At 35.4% G+C, this 13,746-nt stretch overlaps 1 protein-coding gene across 4 annotated transcripts in view; it reads right to left on the reverse strand.

Moving 5' to 3' along the window:
• The window catches only part of LOC129724466 (cadherin-86C), a 440,382-nt gene that overhangs the window by 373,484 nt on the left and 53,152 nt on the right, over positions 1-13,746 (reverse strand). For all 4 annotated transcript variants that reach the window (XM_055679524.1, XM_055679602.1, XM_055679774.1 and 1 more), the window contains one exon: positions 4,963-4,982. The gene's annotated coding sequence lies outside the window, so the exon portion shown is untranslated. The remainder of the gene's footprint in view (positions 1-4,962; positions 4,983-13,746) is intronic.

A 13,746-nucleotide genomic window follows, 5' to 3' on the forward strand; every position in this document is an offset into this window, starting at 1 on the left:
ATGGTTACATAAATATTTAAAAATTATTTTTTAAACGATGTTTGCAATATACGGTAAAGAAATAAATAGCTTAAAGTTGCTTTAATATATTTACCTTGGAAATGAAAAAACGAATTTGCAACCAACAGATTTTATTTAAAAGGAATAGCGCTTTCTTCAAAGTGTTCTCATTGGTCGGAGGTGGTTTTTCTTAGTTTTATTTTCGGGGGGAAAAAAGCGATACAGAGAAACAGTTGCATTCGCTTAAAGATAGGTTTGGACATAGGAAAACGAATTTTGAATAAGAAAAACGCAAAATGGCATATTTTAACAATCTTGTGTGCTGGATTGGCGTGCATAAATACACTAAGGTCGCTTTTTACGCGTTTTTGTACGCGGCTTTTTTTTTAAGCGAATTCCAGATTTTACGCTATTATTTTTATGCGGCACGTATCCCCCGCGTAAAAAGCGACTTTGGTGTAAAGCAAATTACTTTAGTTATTTACACAAATTCACATTTGTTGCAAGGACAATTAAAGTACATATTAATTTTACCACAGTTGAGAAAAAAATATTTCCACGTTCAATACTTTTACTACAATAAAGTAGCGAACAGGCAGACAGATTTTCACAATGATTATGAATTGCATTTTTACGAATTTGTAAATATGTCCGTCATTTTGTATGTTTCTTTTGTCGATATTTTTTAATCTTAACTCTGAAGTAAAGTTTGAATAAATACAAAAGATTGTTTCTTTGTGTCGCTTGAAAACATCTCAAAAGGAACAATCTTTTCTATTTATTTTAAATTTGACACCCTCTACCTGTATCTCCTTGGTGACTGTTTCCGCGTCCTGGCCTAACAAAAGTCAACTAGAAAAGCTACGGATCAAAGCAAATAACTAAGGCCGTGGAAATACTGGAGCGGCCTGTGCTGCGAAGACGGCTCACCTTGCCGTGGGCTAATCTACAGCCATAAGTAGAGCTGTACATTAACCTGCGGCAGAATGAGCCGCCTTCGCTGCGCAGGCCGCGTCCACGGCCTAAGATTCAATCAGAAGCAACCCACCGGACATGGTCATATATATATTAAATATATACTGTCGTGTGCTGTTATTTTTACCTAAGCGCCAAATTTTCAAATTTCATTTTTTTACGTATTACTATAGTATAGGTAACCACCTTCAAGATGCTTGTTGTCGTTTCCAAAAATTTTACTAAATAACTGAGGAATATCAAAAATAAGAAGTAACGTTGGCGCTACTTTGCATAGAAGTGACGTTGAGTTACGGATTCGATAGTGTATCATGCTTGTGGAGTGCATAATTTTCTTATATGCTTTTTTTTAATAGGGGGGAATGGTTGTAATGATTTATTTATGTACTAATATCTATTCAGAATTAGTATTGTGTGTTCTGCCACAAATGGTGGCATTTCAACACTATTATATATATGTATTTGTACGCTTTTTTATATTATTGAATGTTATTAGCTTTCGCAGTTAAGTTAATGTAATTGTAGGAATTATTAAACCTACTTGTCAAGGAAAAAAAAGGAATAAAGGGAATAAAACTTAAAATAAACTTAAAACTATCTTACTGACTATAAAGTGAGCTAATCGTTGCAATTGAGGATTGCAACGATTTTTGTCGGAATTTGTTGATAATTTATATCCCTTATCCAATATAATATATATTATTATTTATTTCCAATATTCCTTCGGATGACTTGAGTAAATCGTAGCCAATACGAGTCAAACTAGAAGGTAATCATATTACGTTTTAATAACTATTCATCGCCCACAAGCCACTCGTAACAGTTCAGTTCACCATAGGCGTTGTTTCCGTTGCTGAGTGAATACACTGTTGCCACGTGCTGTCGTGCTTCGGCAATAATGAACGAATACGAAGGAAACGAAGTGATATTCAGCAGCCCTGCTTGAGTGATATTCATCTTTTTGTAACCTTCAATGAAAATTGTAGTGTCGCACAAAACATTAAAACCTCTGCTCAACTTTGAAAAAACAAATCCATCCATTCATTTTAGGAATTTATTTGCAGTATTCAAAGAAATTCATAACATCTGTAGTTAAAACAATACTCATTCATTAAAAAATCGCTTTAAGCATACTTAACAAGTAAAATGACGCGACAAGAATTAAGACCGGTTTCAAAATTCATGGTAAGATGAATAAAAACAAGGAAATTCATACCGTGAAAAGCTCTCATTACATTGTCGTGTAACTTTTGTTGCACATCATTACACGCACCCGGTCCGGCATGGATTCGACCAGCTTCTGGTACGTGCTGAGCGAAATGGCGTAAGTTGCTGATTATTTTTCGACTTCTACGTTTACACCGACCTTATCACGATATCCCATATAGAAAATTGTGGTTCGACTTTGTTTTCCTGGAACCGCTTTTTGACGGTCTTGGCGGTGTTATTCGGATCGTTATCCATCCCTTAGAAATTGGGCGTACAGGTACTAATCCATGATTTTATCCACCCAGTACAGGACCGATTCAGTCGAAGTGGTCTCTCACAAACTTCAGCCGCGCCTTCATATGCTCCGCTGAAGTGTCCGGAAACTCACGAACAAGTTCAGTTCGTCCCGGATCTTTTACGAGGCCTTGAGGGGATCTATCCTGGATGCCAGAGTCATCTTTTGCGGTCGTTTTCCTTGGGCATTCAGTCGTTTCGGATTTTTCAAGGTCGAGGAGAGCACATGGACACGAACGTTTTGGATCGTCCTGAGTACTCTGCGATTTCGCGTTGCCTGCTTTAGACATTCTGTGGATGACCGCTGTGTTTCCGTGCAATTATGCACTCAACCCATTTTTTTTGTTCAAATAACAATGCGCGCGATCCATTGTCGTCGACTGCAACTAGGATCCGAGTTTTAAAACCTTACATACTTATTGTTTACATGATAAATACTTATAAGGATTCAAAAAATACAAAATACCAACGAAAACAAAAAAAAAACGAGGAACTGGTTAATTTTGTCGCACCGGTCTTCAACTTTTGACAACTATCAGTGCGTCTTGCTAAAACGGGTTGCTTTGATTGCGTCAAACTTGCGGTTTTCAAAGTTGTCATACTAGTGTAAGTACCCGCCTTTAGGTTTCGCTTGTACTGTATTTGGATTGGCAGTTGAAAGTTAATTTGATTTTTTTATTAAAGTTATTTTAACAATTATCTCAAAAATCATTAACATTACGTGTGTTAAATTTCGATCAATTGTTTGCACCGCTGACGCATGTATAGAGTAGTAATGCAAGCACTGTTTATTAGGTGAAAGGTGAGATTTTTATACTCAAAATCGTCAAGTGGAAAAAAGCCTAACTTCAAAATTGTATGGAAAAAAGCCATCGTCCAGTTTTATCGTAATGTTTTGTTCGATTCTTTTCCGACATTTATTGGATGTTTTTGGGACAAGTTTCAGTTATAATTCGAACAAATTTTATAACATTTTTGTGACGTTCCCAAAATTCTTCTAAAGCATTTTTAGAAATAGCGGTTTTAAGAAATATCTGAGTTTTTTTTATACTCTTTAGTAATATTTAAAGGGAGATTTTTTGTGTATATTGGGAGACACTTTTAAAACCATTTTGAGCATTACAACAGCATTACTTTAAAATATTTTTGTATTTCGATTAATTTTGGAATCAATCGTTTTTTAAGTCATTTTCGTCGAACTTGTCCAAAACTTTCGTAAAATTTTTGAAGCATTTTCGGTACAATCAAAAACAAATTCAAAAATTGATGAATAACATAATTCAAAGCACTGCTGGGACATTGTTTACAATGCCGTTATTTATTTTTTAGCATTATTGACAGGCTAAGAACCATTGAAAATCGTTTTTGGACATATCATTTCAACATATTTTCTGGGCAATTTGAACACTATCAAAGTATTTTTAGGACATTATTGTTTTAGGCCCTTTCTATCCCGTTTCTTTCGATACTTTTGTAACGTTTTTTGTAACGTAATGTTTGTAACGCATTTTTGAATAACATATTGAAATACAACTTCTCTCTCGTAGAAATAACAGAAATTGTATGGTAATTGGTTTCAAAGGGCGAGTTGAACCAACTTTGAATCAGCTGGGAGTGGCTTTTTTCCGGTTCTCTTGTTGGCATTAACATGAACGTTCGTAATTATATTCCTAACTAAAGCAAACACCTGATAAGTTCTACGCCTTTACGCCGGTTGGCCTTCGCCGTATAAAAGAATCACTGTAACGAAAACTATTAGTAACCAACTCAAATACATTGAGCTAAATACCTCGACTAACCAGAGCTATTATTTTCTACCATATCTTTAGAATGACCACAGCAAAAGTAAACTCCATATTATCTAACGTAAATTGTGTCAATTTCACTCCGCAAGGACAGCGATAAGCAATCGACGCTGGTTGGTTGGGACTTACTCAATACTCAGACCGCCGAAGAAATTTCCGAGACCGGAAATGGTATCCATTATCTTTTATTTTCACTGTTAACTACGAATCCCACAACGGCTCTACGGTTTGGACGGGCGAAATTCAGGCCACGGCAACCTTAAAAGTGCCGAACACAATTTATACGCAGTGATTAAAATCATCGTCGAAGCGCCCCCCGTGAGGGGGCGAAAAAAGAAGCCACCGGAGGTTTTTTAATAGGAATAAGTCTTGAGGACGAAGAAAAGCTAGGACTGACACTGACACGAATCATCAATCATAAAACTTATTCCGGAAATAGTATTAATACAATTTCATTACCGGAGCCCGCAGGGCTCGTTTACAAACTGGAACACAAATAAACCTAACCTTAGTCAATTCGGGTGCTGGGCCTTATTTGCCGACCTACTCACTAATGGCTGTTAAGTTGTAAACAAACGATGGCTCCTCGTATTAAGGACAGAGGAAATGAAAGGAAATTCGGCTTCAAGGTTCAAGTTTTAGTGGCTCCTGTAAAAAGCAGCACACGGTCATTACTTACCAGTTCCACCACTAGTTTATCTGAAAATAGAGGAAAAAAAAAAAACAATTTAGTCAATTGTAAAAAATCTCATCGAGTTACATAACGAATTTCCGGCTGACGCCGCCTCCAACACGCCAAACAAAAGCACACTTTCGAAGATACTTGTAACTTTTGGCGTCCGTCAACGCCGCGTTTATTTGAATAAATTATCAATCGCACTTCATAAGTAAACACATACAATCTGACAGACAGGCGCACCACACGTTCATGATTGATGTTGATTGAAGCGGTCATCATCATCCAACGGTGCGCGCGTGAATGCATCCGAGCAGGCTGGCTGTGGATGCGCTGCGTTGGGGGGGGGGGGGAACCGAAAAAGTTCAACATTGACAGCGGCGCTGATAAATATTTAAATAATTTCACATTTTTACATCTCACCCTGAGTCGTTTCTTTTTTTTTTTTTTGGAGAGGCGAGAAAATAATAACAAAAGGCCAACTGAGACAGCTTGGAAACGAGACGCGCTCTGGTTTGCTTGCGTTAAGTTGCGTTGGGTTTCGACCGGCGCACAGTGGTCGGAAACGAGGTAAAATCGGAAGGGTATTAATGTTTCTGCAATTAACCTGAACTATTCTGAAAACATATTAAATGTCTCTAAAAATTTTCAAGATATTCAAGTGATATTTATTGGTATTAAAAAAAATCCAGAAATTTCCCAAAAAAAATTCCAAAAATCTAAACAAATCTCGCAAAAATATGCAATGAATATCCCAAATGTTTCTAAATATATCCTAAAAGGAAAATTTTTCAAAAATATCGCAAAATTATCTTTGAAGTCACCTAAAAATGTCACACACCTAATCAGGGTGGCAAACAAGTTTTCACAAATAAACTTGTTCGCCACCCTGATTAGGTGTGTGACATTTTTAGGTGACTTCAAAGATAATTGATATTTTTCAGCATTCAGCACATAAAAGTGCAACGCAGATGAACGCAACTCTGAAATTCCAGTGAAAAAAATATTCGATCGGCTATGAAAACAGTAAAGGTACCGCCCGAACCTTTTTCGCTGAAAAAAATGTTCTGGCGTTAAAGAGCCGTTTAAAAAAGAATCGCGTCTCGGTTGAAATTCTTTCCCTGATTGTTTGTAAGATTTCCCTGATATTCCCTGATTTCCCTTATCAAAAAATGAATTCCCTGATTTTCCAGGTTTTCGACAGCAAGTAATAAATATGTTTTTAAATGTTTTCCAATGAAGTCCAAATAGACAGCAGCAAAAGATTTAAAAATGTTTCTAATGTGTCAGAAAAATGCCATGCACTACAAATATATCCTGAAAAAAATACACTCAAGAGAGACTTTGAAGACATTTTCAGAGTATATTGAATACACTTTTGAACCCGTTCAGACATTTCAAAAAACATTCGGTACATTATTTTGGGATGTTTCTAGAACACTTTCTGAAACCTTTTTTATTCATTTCTTCTAAACTTTTCGGAAATTTTAGTGAGAATCTTGTATTATTTTTTATTTTTGAAACACTTAAAAGGAAAAAAACTGTTCTAAAATATTTCTGGGATATTTTTATTCCTGGAACAGTTCAGAGTCATTTTAATTTTTAAGATTTTTTTATTTTTAATTTCATAGATTTTCCTAAAACACTTTAGGGTCAACTATATGTTTTTATTAGTATTGGAACATTTTTAAGACTTTCTAGGAAATATTTAGAGAATTTTTGGAACCCGTCGAAATAAGTTTTTGAATTTTATTGGATTTTTTTAAGACAGACAGACAGAGAGACAGTACAGAACAGAATAGGATAGGACAGGACAGGACAGGACAGGACAGGACAGGACAGGACAGGACAGGATAGGACAGGACAGGACAGGACAGGACAGGACAAGACAGGACAGGACAGGACAGGACAGGACAGGACAGGACAGGACAGGACAGGGCAGGGCAGGACAGGACAGGACAGGACAGGACAGGACAGGACAGGACAGGACAGGACAGAACAGGACAGGACAGGACAGGACAGGACAGGACAGGACAGGACAGGACAGGACAGGACAGGACAGGACAGGACAGGACAGGAAAGGAAAGGACAGGACAGGACAGGGTAGCTGTCTACGCGCGCTAGAATTCACTAAAATGATCGAAAATCTATCTTTCATTTTGCTTCCAGTTTGAGCTTCAAGACATTTTTTTTTTTTTTAGCGATCAGTGTAATCTCAAACCGGACTCAAAATGTCGAAAATCGCTTCTTGACCCAGTAAAGGACAACACATCGACCTTGAATCCAGTTCGGAATGGCGAAAAAATGCTTCTAAATAACAAAAAAGACTGTAAAATGGCCTGTAAATTGCGTCCAAAGACCACAAGAAAACACGAATTCTCTAACAAAGCTCACAGAATGACAAAAAATCCTACGAAGACCAGAGCCCGTCAAGAAAAAAAGATCAAGATTTCTCGTAAAAACAGGAGTTTTGAGATTTGGAATTTATGATTTCAAATATGAAAGTCAAGAATTGATTTTAGGTTCAAGATTTCGATTGTGCGTTTATTTTTTAATTTATGATTTTAGTTTCGAGCTGCAGAATATTTACCGTGGAATTACTTATCTACGATTTAGGATTTGAAATTTTCTATTATTCAAAATTGCCGTTGATTCGGAATTTTAGCTTTAGAAATTTAGATTTGAGAATGAATTTGTGGTTTGAAATTGAGGAATTTGGATTCAAATGTTGTGTACTTTTTGTATTGGTTTTACATTTTTTTCTAATTAATTGAGTTTTATTTTAACTGGATTTTTGGATATGGAATTTAAAGTGAAAACTGACCCACCACAGTTCAGAAGCACAAATGCACTATTGGATTTCAGGCGGACAAACATCGGAAAAGTGACTGTCGCCTACCTTTTTTTCTATATTTTTTATAGAAAGTAGACACTCTAACTAAGAAAAGTTCCAAATTTCAAGACTGTAGCAGGTACTATACCTGAGATATCGAGATATGAAGATGAAAAATGGTGAAAAAATGCACTTTTTCTTCGAAAAAAGGTAAAATATAAAAAAAAATCGCGCATAATAATGTGGTTTTATGGGTGAAAAAAAGAAGATAAATCACAATAAAAAGGAGAAAATGAAAAATAAAATCATAAATTCAACTTTGTTGGACAGCATCTTTTTACTCCCAAGAGCCCCCGTGTTGGGTCCTTGTTTTTTTTTTTCAACTTTAATGTGTCTACTAACGAATTCAAAAGAGTCTAGCTGCGACCACCTGCGACCAAGCGTTTAAAACCAACTTGAAAATTTTTGGTTTTCATGGGAAAAATTCAAAATCCGAAAAAAAATTTTTTTTTTTTTTTGATCATGTTAACATAATTGTTATTGAGTGTGACATATTCTCATAAACGTAAGTGATTTGGCTTTCAGGAGAATGAGTGGAAAAAGAGATAAGCAATAACAAAAAGGATAAAATGATAAAAAAGTCATTATCCTCAACCGACCACATTTTTTTACTCCCAGGATTTCCAAGGCTAGGTCCCTGTTTTTATTCAAGTTTCGGGTGTCTACTTACAATCTCATAAAAGTTAAGCTATGATTTCCTGCGACCAAACGATTAAAACCGTTTGATAATAAGAAGAAAATGAGAAAAATCATTATTATCAACTTTGTCAGTCAGTTTCTTTTTACTCCCAGGAATTACAAGGCCAAGTTCCTGTTTTTATTCAAGTTTCAGGTGTCTATTAACAATTTCAAAAGAGTTTAGTTGCGATTACCTGCGACCAAACGATATAACTTTTTTGGCAAGTGATCAATCTCTGCTTATGGAGCAAAATTGAAGCACATTAGAAAAAACGTTTTTTTTGCTTATATTTAACTCTAGGACGCCTTGATCGATATTCACCAAACTTGACACACATGTTCCTTACACATTAGAGGTTGTTAAAAGCCTATTGGAAATGGTGGGGCAGCCACTGAATATAGTTACAAATGATCCTAAGTAACTTGTTTTGTTCATAACAAGTAGAAAAAATACCCGAAGTGTAGAAAAAATGATGAAAATATTATTGTCCGCCTGCTTGTATGAAAACGTCCCTTAGTGAAATGGCTCGAAGTCGGCCATTTGTGGGTTCAATACTGTTTGGCCTTGCGATTTAAGGTATGAGATTCAATTCAGCATTTGAGATTGAGGATGTTTGAGATTAAGACTTCAACTTTTCGAACTTTGAATTTAATATTTGCGATAGAACTATAATAGGATGGATGTACGATTCTTGGATTTGGAACTTCTGTATTTGGATTCATTAAAGGCAGACAGTGTGTGACAGTGTGGAAAATAAGTGAACTAGAAATATGATACAAATTTGAAAAAAAACACCGCATCCAGACGGTTTTTTTTTTTTTTTTTTGACATTTCAACACTATTATATATATTTGTACGCTATATAGTATTATTGAATGTTATTAGCTTACGCAGTTAAGTTAATGTAATTGTAGGAAAATTATTAAACCTACTCGTCAAAAAAAAAAGGAATAAAAGGAATAAAACGAAACTTAAAATAAACTTAAAATAAATTTAAAGCTATCTTACTGACTATAAAGTGAGCTAATCGTTGCAATTAAGGATTGCAACGATTTTTGTCGGAATTTGTTGATAATTTGGCTTGACATATTTTCTAATGTTTCTACATTAGTGAGCCTATGTAGCTCGTTCGTGCTAAACCAGGGAGGACGTTTCAAAATCATTTTCAAAAGTTTATTCTGAATCCTTTGAAGTGTCTTCTTCCTGGTTGCACAACAACTTGTCCAGATGGGAGCTGCATATAACATTGTTGGTCTAAATATTTGTTTGTAAATTAACAGTTTATTCTTGAGACAAAGTCTAGAATTCCTGTTGATAAGAGGATATAAACATTTGATATACTTATTGCACTTTGACTGGATATTTTCAATGTGCTCCTTAAAAGTAAGATTCTTATCATAGATTAGCCCTAAGTATTTAACTTGATCAGACCAATTTAAGACCACACCGTTCATCTTAATAACGTGGTTATGGGTGGGTTTGAGAAATGAAACTCTTGGCTTATGAGGAAAAATAATGTGTTTTTGAAGCATTAGGGGAAATCTTCCATTTTTGTAAGTATAAAGAAAATATATCTAAACTTTTTTGAAGCCGACTGCATATAACACGAAGGCTTTTTCCTTTTGCGGAAATGCTTGTATCGTCAGAAAACAGAGATTTCTCACAACCTGGTGGTGAATCAGGAAGATCAGAAGTTAAAATGTTATATAAGATTGGGCCCAAGATACTCCCCTGAGGCACACCAGCTCTAACAGGCAATCTATTAGATTTACCATTTAGATAGTTAACCTGGAGAGTGCGGTCAGTTAAATCACTTTGTATCATTTTTGTGAGGTAAAGCGGAAAACTAAAATTTGACATTTTAGCTACTAAACCTTTATGCCAAACACTGTCGAATGCCTTTTCTATATCTAGAAGAGCAGCTCCAGTCGAATAGCCTTCAGATTTATTAGTTCGAATCATATTTGTTACTCTAAGTAACTGATGAGTAGTGGAATGCCCATGGCGAAAACCAAACTGCTCATTTGCAAAAACTGAGTTCTCATTAATATGTGTTATCATTCTATTAAGAATTATTCTTTCAAAAAGTTTACTAATAGAGGAAAGTAAACTAATTGGTCGAGAACTTGATGCCTCAGCTGGATTCTTTTCGGGTTTTAAAATTGGAGTGACTTTGGCATTTTTCCATTTCGTAGGAAAATGTGCTAGTGCAAAGCATCTGTTAAAAATTTTTACCAAGAAATTTAAAGAGTTTTCGGGAAGTCTTTTGATGAGGATATAGAAAATCCCATCATCTCCTGGTGCTTTCATGTTTGTGAATTTTTTGAGAATGGTTCGCACCTCATTCAAGTTTGTCTCCAATACCTCTTCGGAAAGAAATTCTTGGGTGGTGATCTGAACATACTTTTGGTTTACTTCATTTTCAATAGGACTTACTACGTCCAAATTGGAGTTATGAACTCTCTCAAACTGCTGAGCAAGTTTTTGAGATTTTTGTTCATTCGTTAGAAAAATGCAATCACCATCTTTAAGGACTGGAATGGGCTTCGAGGGTTTCTCAAGAACCTTCGAAAGCTTCCAGAAAGGTTTTGAATAAGGTTTTAGTTGTTCAACTTCTCTCGTGAAATTCTCATTTCGCAAGAGAGTGAATCTTTGTTTAATTTCCTTTTGTAATCCTTGAAAAATAATTTTCAAAGCAGGATCACGAGATCTTTGGTATTGACGTCTCCGTATGTTCTTCAAACGTATAAGAAGTTGAAGTTCACTGTCAATAATTGGTGCATTAAATTTCACTCTTGCCTTAGGAACTGATGAATTCCGGGCATTGAGTACTAAGCTGCTAAAATTTTCTAATGCTCTGTCAATGTCAGCACTATTTTGTAAAATAATATCATCATTCAAATTTTCCTCGATCGTAGAACGATATCTATCCCAATTAGTCTTGTGATAATTTAACACAGAACTAGTGGGATTTAAAATAGTTTCATGGGAAATAGAAAATGTTATAGGAAGATGATCAGAATCAAAGTCAGCATGAGTTAATAAATCACTGCATGAATGGCTTTGATTTGTTAGTACCAAACCAATTGTAGATGGATTCCTAATAGAAGATAACATGTAGGACCATTTGGAAATAAAACTGAATAAAATCCAGCCGAGCAATCATTAAACAATATTTTTCCATTGGAATTGCTTTGAGCATTATTCCAAGATCGATGTTTCGCATTAAAATCACCGATGATTAAAAATTTAGATTTATTTCTTGTGAGTTTTTGCAAATCTCCCTTGAAATAATTTTTTCGCTCACCAGTGCATTGAAAAGGCAAATACACTGCGGCTATAAATAGAATGCCAATACTTGTTTCAATTTCAATTTCCAAACTCTCGATAACTTTGGTTTCAAGATGGGGTAAAACACGATGTTTTATTCGACGGTGGATAACTATTGCAACTCCACCACCTGCAACATCAATTCTATCAAACCTATGAACTATAAAATTTGGGTTCTTTTTTAGTTTAATATTTGGCTTTAAAAGCGTTTCAGTCACAACTGCAATATGCACATCGTGGACTGTTAAAAAATTGAAAAATTCATCTTCTTTCGCTTTTAAAGAGTGAGCATTCCAATTTAAAAAATTGACAGCATTATTTAAAATCTTTGCTGAATTTCAATTTCATAACAATATTAGTTGTAAATTTTATACCTTCTTGAACAGCCTCGTACATCGAGTTACAGTTCAACAAAACGGACATTAGTTGCAGCATGGATTGTTGTAGGTTCAATCTTTTCGGGAGTTGGATTACCTAAATCAATACTGGCTGACTTTTCAGCACCAAACACAAATGGTTTGTTACTGTTTGAATTTGAAATATTACCTGAAAGGACACTGGCATATGAACAGCCTGGTGTTGCCTGAACAGGATTATTTTTCTGAAATTTGTTATCTGAATTTAAATTATTACCTACAGACACACCTGCTAATGAAAGTGCTGGTGATGCCTGGACAGTACTGAAAGTCTTTTGATTACCCACATTGACAACAGGTTGTTAAGAATTCCTACGTTGTCTAGAAGCAATAATTTTTGACCTTACAGGACAATTAAAGAAATAAGATTTGTGATTTCCCCCACAATTTACACATTTGAAACTATTAGTGATCTCTTTCACGGGGCAGATATCTTTCGTGTGACTATTGTCACCACAAATCATACATTTTGCAGCCATATGGCAGTTTCGAGTTTCATGACCATAGGCTTGACAATTCCGACATTGCGTAAGATTATGGATTCCTCCATGTCTCTTGAAATTTTCCCACTTTATTCGCACGTTGAATAAAACACGTGCTGTTTCTAAACATTTTAAATTATGTACTTTGGTACGATCAAAATGTACTAAGTAATTTTCCTGGTGTATTCCAGCTTAAAAAATTTTGGCATTTGCCTTTCGTTTCATCAAAATTACTTGGTTGGGGGCGATTCTGACAAACAATCTTTGATTTCATCAATACTTTGATCATTTGAGAGACCTTTCAACACAGCCTTAAACGGTCTCTCGTTTTTGGCATCAAAAGAGTAAAATTTTTACATCTTTTCAGTCAAATACTGTAAAAGATGTTTATGGCCATCAAAAGATTCGGGCAAAATACGAATTTCGCCTTGGCGACCAATTTGAAAATTAACTTTCACATTCGATAGAAATGATGAAAGTTCTGATCGAAATGCTTTAAAGTTTGCTACAAATACCACAATAGGTGGAACTTTAACCTTCTTCATAACGGCTTTATGCTCAGTATGAGAAGTTTGGAATTCTAGATCCCCAACAGAAGAAAAAATATCATACCTGTTAGTCGAAATTTCAGTGTCACTTGGAGGAGATGCCTCACGTTTCCTTGATGCCGCATCAAAGCGAGCTTTTTTATTTTTTCCAGGCATAACTGGACAACTTCACTACACTTTCACTTCACTATAGAATTCAAGTAGAAATATCTCAAACCAAATTAATTCACTGAACACTCGTTAACTTTAAAAACAAATTAATTACTTCGCCTTTCAACAGGTAGTCTTTTAAAAAGATTGCCTGTTGAAAGCGAAAAACAAAATTTTAATATCTCTCGGTAGTCTAAGACTAAGCCTCGAGCTGTTGGTAAAATGCGACCGTACTGTAGGACAGTTCAAGTCGACCTGGGCATCCAGACGGGTTCTGTATTTGGGCTTA

This window comes from Wyeomyia smithii, chromosome 1 (assembly GCF_029784165.1).
Source record: "Wyeomyia smithii strain HCP4-BCI-WySm-NY-G18 chromosome 1, ASM2978416v1, whole genome shotgun sequence".
NCBI lineage: Eukaryota > Metazoa > Arthropoda > Insecta > Diptera > Culicidae > Wyeomyia > Wyeomyia smithii.